The sequence below is a fragment of the Eumetopias jubatus genome, unplaced genomic scaffold (genome assembly GCF_037043125.1).
Source record: "Eumetopias jubatus isolate StellerSeaLion01/CBP00866 unplaced genomic scaffold, mEumJub1_p1.0 scaffold_9, whole genome shotgun sequence".
Classification (NCBI taxonomy): domain Eukaryota; kingdom Metazoa; phylum Chordata; class Mammalia; order Carnivora; family Otariidae; genus Eumetopias; species Eumetopias jubatus.
The window spans coordinates 64,489,348-64,499,538 of record NW_028274815.1 but is presented as its reverse complement, the minus strand read 5'-3'; the positions used below and the strand labels follow the sequence as shown (position 1 = coordinate 64,499,538).

The 10,191-nt window shown below is 35.0% G+C and overlaps 1 long non-coding RNA gene across 2 annotated transcripts in view; it reads left to right on the top strand.

The window, feature by feature from the left end:
- The first annotated feature begins 6,719 nt into the window (after positions 1-6,719).
- LOC148163549 (uncharacterized) overlaps positions 6,720-10,191 on the top strand; it is a 418,215-nt gene continuing 414,743 nt past the window's right edge. For both annotated transcript variants that reach the window (XR_015768872.1, XR_015768871.1), the window contains exon 1: positions 6,720-6,779. This is a non-coding gene — a long non-coding RNA (uncharacterized LOC148163549). The remainder of the gene's footprint in view (positions 6,780-10,191) is intronic.

Sequence of the window (10,191 nt, the reverse complement as noted above, 5' to 3'; positions counted from 1 at the left end):
CAGGTTTTAAACTGGCCAGTGGGAAATGTTTCAGATATAGTGGACCTTGTTTCATAATCAATTGCTGCAATTTTCTGCTTCTATAATAATAGGAAGTTCCAATATGGATATGAAGCAAATGATAAGAATAGATAAAAAAGAGACTCCTGTTGACAGTAAGTACAAGACAACATATGATATTGGGGGTGCACATACCACATGGCTGGTTAATCTTCAAAGCTCATTTCATGTCAGAAAACAGAGCCAAGTGAGAACTGCCTCTTCCAAATCCAGACAGCCACACGAAAGCCAACAATCAAATGCAATATTATCTCATTAAGCAAAGCTGTTTCCTCCTGATCAATCTTCTTGAATAAAATAAAATGATGTTCAATTTTTTAAAAAAATGTAAGATTGGTGAAATTCAAGAAAGCTGTTGGCATACATTCAGCCCACACCATACCGTTGCTTCCCCAGCATGAGCTGTTTTTCAGGAAAAACAGCAATTGACACTAATTAATACTAATTACTCATCTTGCTCTTATTCTTTGAGTTTTTCTGCCCTTTCCAATATGTACTGTTCAAGTTAAATACTTGCTTGAGGACTGGAGAATGTTTTCAGCTCAACCCTTACACATGCTATTTTATTGTAATCTGGAGGAAGAACAAATGGATATGGTCAGATAAGAGTAGAGATGTGCTTAGACCCCAAGGGAGGTTATAAACTTCTGAGAGATTTAATGTTTTATTATAGGATTTATTCCAACAATACTTTTTATGTCTGTATAGTTATTACAAGTAGGTGAGACAACACTGAATCTATTATTGCTACTGTTCTTGGTACTATCGTATTGTTACTGGTAGTATCCTTATAGTATCTTTACTATGTGGTACTCTCTGTATTTAAAAACCATCAATGACTCTTTAATTGTCCACTGAGTTAAGAATACAATTTCCACTTTAGGGATTAGAAGTTTCACAAATAAGACAGTCCCATCTTCCTTCTCCAGCCTTATCTTGTAATATTCCCTTTCGTATTTCCTTGTAATACCCTGGGCTCCTGCTATCTAGACCAGTCATGACTGCCAACCATATTCTGGGCTTCTTAGTTTATGTGGCATTCTTTACTCATGCTTGGCCCTTCCATTTTTAGTTTCTTTGATCTACTGAACTCCTTATGAATAAATAATTTCTTCCACTTTACAATTCACATAACATTTTATACTTTTGTTAATAGTATACTTTAGTAAAAGCATACTTTTGTATACGTGTGTCCACCCAGTATCCAATACACTTTGTCATATTAGACTTGAAATAAATATTTGACTGACAAAATTAAAACATCTAAAAGGTTAGGTAGTTTTTCTACCCTTTACAATGGGAGGTATGGATATAAACTATTTTCTTGGTTTTAGATATCTTTGTATAATATAAATACTTACATATGATTATGGAAGACAGATTTTTCTGGTATGTGCCTAATAAGCACATTCTCCTGGAACCTGCATATTTGAAGTTCCTCTAAATTTTGTCACTAATATTCTGATTAACTCTAATATTTTATCATGGTTTCCAGCATACACCTAATAAGGACTGATGAATCAGAACTGACCATTTGACAGTGATAGTGAGATATTGGGACTGGGTGGGATATTTTGTCCCAGAAACTGCTGTTCAGTTTGATAAGTGGTCTTTCCAATCTACACCAGTCTTTAAACTTGGCCTTTTTCCTACTATGGTCCATACCTGTTGTAGGTTGAAACTTTATGACACTTTCACAGGAATTTAATGGTAATAGAAACGTGTTTTTATCATATTACCATTTAGTGTTTGTTCTTTTTCCCTCAGATCTTTACTACAAGATATAGTGGGTGAGTCTGTATTTCTGTGAGATCTTCTTTAATTTAATCTCTGTTCAACACTTGGCTTAATTTTACCTTCTATGTTAAGTAAATTCAATACAGTACATTTTTAAACAATGAATTATAATTATTTAATAGTCACTGGACCTTTGTTTACATAATGCACCATAGCCCGTATTTAAGTTAAATCCTTGTGTGGCTAAAGGCATATGACACTAAACTGCAAATATATAGTTATAAATATCCACATGCATAATATCCTGGCAAAAAGCCTTTGATTAACATAACTGATCCTGTTGGGTGAGCAAAATGAATGAAGAGAGTAAAGGGGCAGAAGTTTATAAATATTGATTCCTCAAGAGAGACATGAAACATTGACATACCTTGAGAACTAGTTGGTGGTACAGCAGAAGTGGATGACATAAGAAAATTGATCATCTTTTCCTTTCTCCTTTCCTCCAGGCACTTCCACAGAAGTAAATAACTGTTGTATTGAAAACTTGGAAACACATTCTGTGTTCCTGGAGGTATATTTGCCATTTTATGATTGAGCCTAAGCTATTCATCATGGGAATGCTTTAAGATGGTGGAGCTCTGTATGAATTAACTCACCTCCAAGGTGGCTGAACAGGTTTTAGTACATTTCCTCTTCTGGACACAGAAAGGATAGAAATCATGGGGACCACTTATTCTCACATGACTGGTTTCTTTATTTCAACATTTGGACCTTATTGCTATCTGAGAAAGAAATTACTCTAGAGAGAAGTGGGATGATGAATCAGTTTTAGATGATTTCAAGCAAGGGAATAAGCAAGATAATAGCCTTCTTTATCACTAGTATTTATTCAGAAAGCCATTTGGAATTTTATAGCCAACTTATGCCATAACCCTCCAAAAAATAGAAAAAAAGAAGAATCACAGAATGGAGTACTTCCGTACAGAGAGACTGCCTATTCTTATGAGAATTCTAACCCTTAAAATGAGTTCTTACCAATACAGTCCAACAGCTCCCATGACATTTCTAACAATTTTCTGGGTGGCAGTTTACATTTATCGATAATTGCTTAGAGAACTCAAAATTGAGAAAAACATAAAACTAGAGATATAATACTTATAATTGCTAGATTGATCAAGAAGCTTAGGGACTATAGCTTCATGTCTTTCTTTTCAAACACACACAAGTTTTAGAAGAAAATTTAATAAAACAAAATAAAAACCATGGGAATTGGAAAAGTTCTTCAGAATAGGAAAAATTATAGCATGACTATGGAGGAAAAAGGGTGTAGGAGCTGCTGAATTAATATACGGAACCCATTTCACTGTGTCCAAGCATATCCCAAGAAGTTAAGGATCACATTAAACAAAGCTTTATAACTTTCTCTCACATTGGCATTATTGGTATTGGAAAGTGAAAAGATTGATGCTATGGGCTAGTCAGCCTCTTGACAGAACCTCAGAATTATAACACAGAAGAGAATCTTATTCTCAGTTTCACTGTCCCGGAATTTCAGTTTTGCCAGGGTACACAGTTTGGTTACAGTTAGGGAGACTGATAGAAGCTAAACAAAGTTAGAGGAAACTAACATGTAAACCAGCCCAATCAAAGGATTTACAACAGGTGGTGAGTTTTACTTCCCATAGAATACATTCTTATGTTTACTCTCTAGGACAATATCTGCACATATCAGCGTACTTGGGAGGCTAACTCAATAGAGGTCGGTTGTGGAGGATGTCACCAGAGGTGATTTGTTTTAAAAGCTATTATATTCATTTGGTGAAAACAACAACAGTGACAATAGATCTGATGAAAACCATTCTCATTGTTTTTTAATAAACATCTTAAGTGATAGCCATTTGAGTATGCCAAATTCAAAGTCTCTTGCCTTCTTAATTGATTAGTGTTGGATAAATCATTGGTAAATCTTTTTACTCACCTTTTTCCAATATACTTGTAAATATCCAAACTTTTGTCAATGTTAACCAGATTCTTCGGACAAGTTATAATAAGTAAATGGTAAAGTCCTCTATCCTTTCCTTTTCTTCAGTCTCTTTCTCCAGATACTCTATTTAACTATAATTTTGTGAAGAAAAATTTAAGCATAAAGAAAAATGTAGAAAATATAACAAATACCCATAATATAGTCACCTTTCAGCTTAAATAAATTATAATAGTTTATCATATTTGCCATTAAATGTGGCTTTTGAGTGGATTTCCAGTGTTGGGTTAAGGAAGTTCTTTACTTTCTCTTGTTTGCTAACAGTTATGGACCTAGAGGATATTAGGCAAAGTGAAATAAGTCAGAATGAGAAAGGCAAATATCATATGATTTCATTCATATGTAGAATCTAAAAAGCAAAACAGATGACAACAATAAACAAATAAGCAGAATCAGACGTATAAATGCAGAGAATAAACTGATGGTTGCCTGAAGAAAAGGGGGTGGAATATGGGCAAAAGGGGTGAAGGGGGGGTGGGAGCTCTAGGCTTCCAGTTATAGAATGAATAAATCATGGGAATAAAAGGTACAGCATAGGGAATGTAGTCAATAATATTGTAATAGTGCTATATGGTGACAGATGGTAGCTACGCTTGTGGTGAGCATAACATAATGTATAAAGAAGTTGAATCACTGTATTGTACCCTGAAACTAATGTAACGTATGTCAACTATATTTAAATTAAAAAAAATTTAAAAAGACTTGGTATGAAAAAATGTAAAATAACATGTATGTCAGGTTAAGTAAAATACATTAAAATTTAAAAAATAAATGAAATTCAAAGGAAAAACAATACTTATCCTGAATGGGCCAATCAGTTTTTTCTTTATGGATTGGCACTCTGTGGTCATGAGGTTTTGTTTGTTTTGTTTGTTTTGTTTGTTTTTTACTATGCTAAATTTGATTTGCTCCTATTTAGGAATTTTGCTGCTATTTCAGTGTGTTTATTGTATATCTTTGCACAATTTTGATTCTTGATTATATATTTGTTGTAGAGTGAGTTGGATACCTTTCGTTTGTTTTGTAGTCTTTGAAAGAATTTGTTATCTCATAAGCTTTATCTGTTTCTTAGAGGTTTAGGTTTGAAAAATGTTTTCTTAAAGTTATGTGGCCTAAGCCTTTTGGAAGGTTATATATGTGTGTATATGTATGTGTGTGTGTGTAGTGGGTTGGGTGGTGGATGTAGGTGAATCATCAGTAATGAACTGAGGAAATGGGATTTTAACTATTAAATTAAAGTGTTCGTTTATTTTTGTTATTGAAAATTCTTCTGAAGAATTTTTTTTTTACAAATGCTTTTGTATTCTTAATTGCTCATTTGGTTGTCAAATTTATTGATAGAGATTGTTCACATTATTCTCGTTTTTCCTTCACTCTGCCTGTTGATAAGTTCTTGGTTTTGAACCATTTATCAGTTATTTGTACCTTTTCTAATTTTGATAGAAATACCTATATTTTATAAATATTAATAGCTTTGAAGAATCAACTTTTAGTTTTATTAATTTTCTCTAGTGTTTTCTGTGTTTTCATTAATTTCTACTTTTACATTTAGTATTTCCATTTCTCTCTCTTCTGTTAACTTTTGTTTTAACTCTCTGAGTTGAATGCTTAACTTGTTTTACTCTTTCTTATTATATAATGAGTGCATTTAAGATTTTACCTTACCTCTGATTAAGACTTTAGCCATTTTGTTATATAATACTTTCAATTCTGCGTAGGTCTTTAAATTCTAAGTTTGTTACAATTTTCATTGGAATTTCCTCATTTATCTTTGTATGAGTTTATTCTTATTGTGTCTAAAAATTTTATGAACACTTTAAGAACTTCCAGTTTCTAATATATTTTGACAATAGTCAGAAAGTAGCCTGACATTTATTCTTCAACATTTGTTATTTGGTTGCTCCTGAATACCATGGACCAGGAGACAGATTTAAAGCTGTGTAAATAGTAAGTGCTATGACAATTCCTCCTTGCGAAGGTTAACATAATTTAGTTTCTGGTCTAATGCAGAATAAAACATCTCACTTTTCTAGTTATAAAAATTTCACTTGCTGTCACTGCAGGGTGGGGATGTATAGATGTGATGTGAAGTACTTTATAGAAAGTAAGAGAATGAGCTTTAGTACCAGGCAGCGTTGATTTGAATCCAATTTTGTTATTTAATATGGCATTGGGCAAGTAACTTTAAATCTCAATTTTAATTTACCTGTATGGAGTTTATACGTTTTTAAACATCATCTACCTCTATAGAAATACATGCATTGGTCCATGCCCTGAAAAACAACTGTGTGAGAGGGTGATTTTACTAGGTGAGGTGGGCCTGTTCACTGCTTTGTAATCTTTTCTGTGTGAAGTTTTGGGGCTATCAGAATTTGAAATGGCTACTTTCCTAGACCAGGTACAAACTTTCTAATAAAATTTGCTTGGAGAAGACCTAAAAAGACAATTTTCTTTCCACGTTGATATTCAAATGAGCAATGTGCTGACTTCAGCTTTTCTTTCTCTAGTAAGATGGTAGGAAATGAATTTGGTGATTTTTTTTTTTTCCACTGTTGGTTATCTACAACACTGGAATTTGCAGTCATTTAAGTTTCCCTCTGAGCAGCCAAGAAATTAGTGATATTCTGCCCATGTATAAGGCAATATCTTTATTGTCCATCAGCTTTGGTTTTCAGCAGCAGCTACGGTGATTTTGATTTTGGTTATGTGGCTCTCCCTAACCCCTGATGGAGCACAGGCCTGTGAGTTCTTGAGTCTCTGAGATGCCGGTTGTACTATGATAAGCTGGGGAGCCTGGCAGACCTATCAGTTCACTTGCAGGGCCTCTGCAATTTGCTCATGTCCCTGTGAGACAGCACATTCTGTGTTGGTACAAGGCCACGGAGCCCACAGCTGTGACTAATCATATGGTGTTCCCTGAGGCTCTCCCAGAGAAATTGAGGTGGGTGGAAGTATGCATATTGAAAAATTGGGTGCATATTATGTTTCTCAGTGTCCTGTGGTTGCGAGGGTACAATGGCAAAGTAAGGAAGCACTTTTCTTTCCTTTTTCATGGGTAGCACCACTCCAGGCTTAGAGAGGAGAGCAGATCTTAGTCTTTTTCTTCATTTCAGAAGAGTTTTGCTTTTGAGTTTTCTATATATTTGTGGTTGTTTCAAATAGTTGTTTTTTAAAGTTCTGTGGGGGGGGTTGCTTATCTTGGCAGATAAGAGCATCAGAAGGCATATATCAAGCTTAATAACAACTCAAAAATAGCAAGACCACAAATGCTTGAACTTTTTTCTAAGTGACATCTCTTAATAACCCAGTGCATTTAAAAATTTGGTTACTAACATTTTCATAATCATTTTAGGAATGCAATTTATTTCTGTGGAAAATGGAGAGCAGAAATCAAGCAGTTTTCCTAAGATGAGGATTTATCTATAGCTTTTAAAGTAATTTTTTATCCTCAAGGAAATGGAATAGAAACAGCAGAATTGTGGCACCCCTGTAGAGGTTGGGTTTGGGCAAATATATCTTCATTTGTTAAGTTGTTTACATGTTTATAGCAAGCCTTGCTCTCAGGAACAGACAGAGAATTCCTACTCAACCAAATGTTGCCTTTGCACCATGATTCTTACTTTCCATGTAAGCCAAAGGAAGTTGCATATTCATTTCAAATTTGTTATTTGGCTTACTGAGACTAGAGACATACTAAACTATGAATTTTTAAATCCATGGATTATTAAAAAACAGAGTTTTGCCAATTCTTTTAGAAATGTGAAAAAACAACTTGGGAAATAGGGAAAGTATTGAGCTTGAAAGATTGGGTGGGGAGAAGTGAAAGGAAAAAGAAATGAGAGATTCTTCTCTATAGTCAATGCCTTTTGTCTTAGAAGAAATAAAAAAAAGAAAAGAAAAAAAGTGGCTTCCCTTAAGCACGTGAAAGGTGTCCACATTTTATCTAATATTAAAAATCATGACGTGTCAGATGGCTGTCAGGATTCTGAGGCAATATTAACTTTCATTTCATGGCAGTGCTCTGCCACTACCGATTTTACATTTAGCAGAGTCCATTTCTTCATCTCAGCTTTGGAGCTGCTAAATTCAAGATTTATTGATCTAGTGTCAATCATAGGTGCTTTATTTTCTGAGTTCTTGCCTCACCTAACTGACTGTAGGCCCTGGAAGAGAGACACTGTTAACATTGATGAATGTGTGTGAAGGCATGACAAGTGAGGGAGGAAGGGTTTAGAAGGGTCAGTTTGTTTGAAGCATTAGTGCTAATTGAGAGTTCTAGGTCATGGAGCTTCTAGGTCTTGATGCTTTGCTTCAGTTAAAAGTAGTCGGAAAGAGGTCCTCTAAAGCAGCACATGAATCATAAGGAGCATTCCAGGTGCCAGGCAAGGTGCTGAGTTACTTAATATTATCTTTTTCATTTTCATATGAAGTAAGGATAGTCAACCCCATTTAAAAGGTGAAGAAAGTGAGACTTATGGAGGAGAAGTCTTTAGCCTAAGGTAATACTGTGGAGATGAACCTAGCAGCAGGCACTCAATCCCAGGTCTCTGTGATTCATCATTTTTCTTTCCTTTCAGATGCAGTTGTAAAGTGTAGTTGTCATGGATTGCTTAAAGACCTACATTCTTTTGTGCCTTATATGTAGGGATAAGAAAAGAAATCTATATGTTCTAATTACCATAATCTGCAAGATTGTTCAAAATTAGGGGTAAACAAATTCTTACCCACTGTCTGTTTTTGTATGGCCTGTGAAGAATGTTTTTTACATTTTTAAATGGTTGAAGAAAAATTAAAGAAGGATATTTCATGACCCATGAAAATGATATGAAATTCGAAGTTTGGTGAATACAAATGAAGTTTTATTGGAACACAAGTACACTCATTTGTTTATGTATGGTCTGTAGTTGGCTTCATACTATATGGCAAGGTTGAGGAGTGGTGACAGAGACCATATGGCCAGCATAGCCTAAAATATTTACTAGAACTGACATATAGTATGGAGAATGCTTGTGCACATTAAAAAATACATATGACAATATAAAAGAATTTGCAAGTTTCTTTGAAGGTATGAGGTGCCCTGGTGCATTTCAGTGTTGGTTTAAAAATAATTAGGTGGCCTTGGGGGTTGGTGTTTAGATAAATGAAAAGCGAATGCACAATAAACCATTATTCACAGAAGATTAATCATAGGAGAAGGTAAAACCTTTGCAAATGACATCACTAGCAATTCAGGATGAATTGTAATGACTGCATCCCTTTTTAGCTTTACTTATAAATTAAGTAGTAGTTCTGTTTCTACTTTTGCACTACATTTCTTTTTCCAAAATATCTATTTTTTATAATATTGGTATATATGTCAGTGTTTTCAGAAATGTACCAATTATCTTTGCTGCAGCAACTATACCAGAGTCTCTCAACGTGTGTTATACATGTATCAGAATTACTTAGGATGTTTGTTTTAAATAGAGATTACGGAGTCCCAGGCCAGACCTACTGATTCAGGACCTGTGAGGACAGGATTCTGTCTTTCAGCAAGCTCCCCACGTGAATTTCATGCACCCTGTAGAGTGAGAATTCCATGTTAAGTCATGGGTGAAAATATTCACGATTACACTAGGAGCATAGGTTTATGGGAGCAGGCAAGTAGGGTGTAGAGATTCCTGCAGAGAAATGGAGCAATATCAGGTTTCTGTAATCCCAGAGTGTATAAGTGAAAGCAAATATGGAAACCATCTTGCTAATAAGAAGCAGATTCATTCAGGTGAGCAGAGAAATAATGGAAATGAGGAAACTCATTAGAAGAATGGAAGCTGGCATGGACTGCTGCTAGTTTTTTTCTGCTTTATCAGAATATCATTGATTAAGGGCCTTCCTGGTATCCCTTCTTCTTCCTGGAAATGACCAGGTATGCTAGGCATTTTCTGTTTGCTCTTTCAGAACCATTCTCCATTCCTTTCCACCTACCCTATTCTCTGGGTGGACTGCATCAAGAGGCTGCATCAAGAGGCTTCCATGACCAGTGATTTCTAGTTGGGATGGCAGGAGATCAGAGGGAGGTAGGAGGGTGAAGCTCCTTTACTGTGGAACCAACTCTGGCTAAAAATCACTGCTCTGCTCAAAGTGGCCTTTCTTTCTTTCTTTCTTTCTTTCTTTCTTTCTTTCTTTCTTTCTTTCTTTCTTTCTTTCTTTCTTTCTTTCTTTCTCTTTCTTTCTTTCTTTCTTTCTTTCTTTCTTTCTTTCTTTCTTTCTTTCTTTCTTTCTCTCTCTCTCTCTCTCTCTCTCTCTCTCTCCTTCCTTCCTTCCTTCCTTCCTTCCTTCCTTCCTTCCTTTTGGAGGGGGGATGGGTGGGGGAG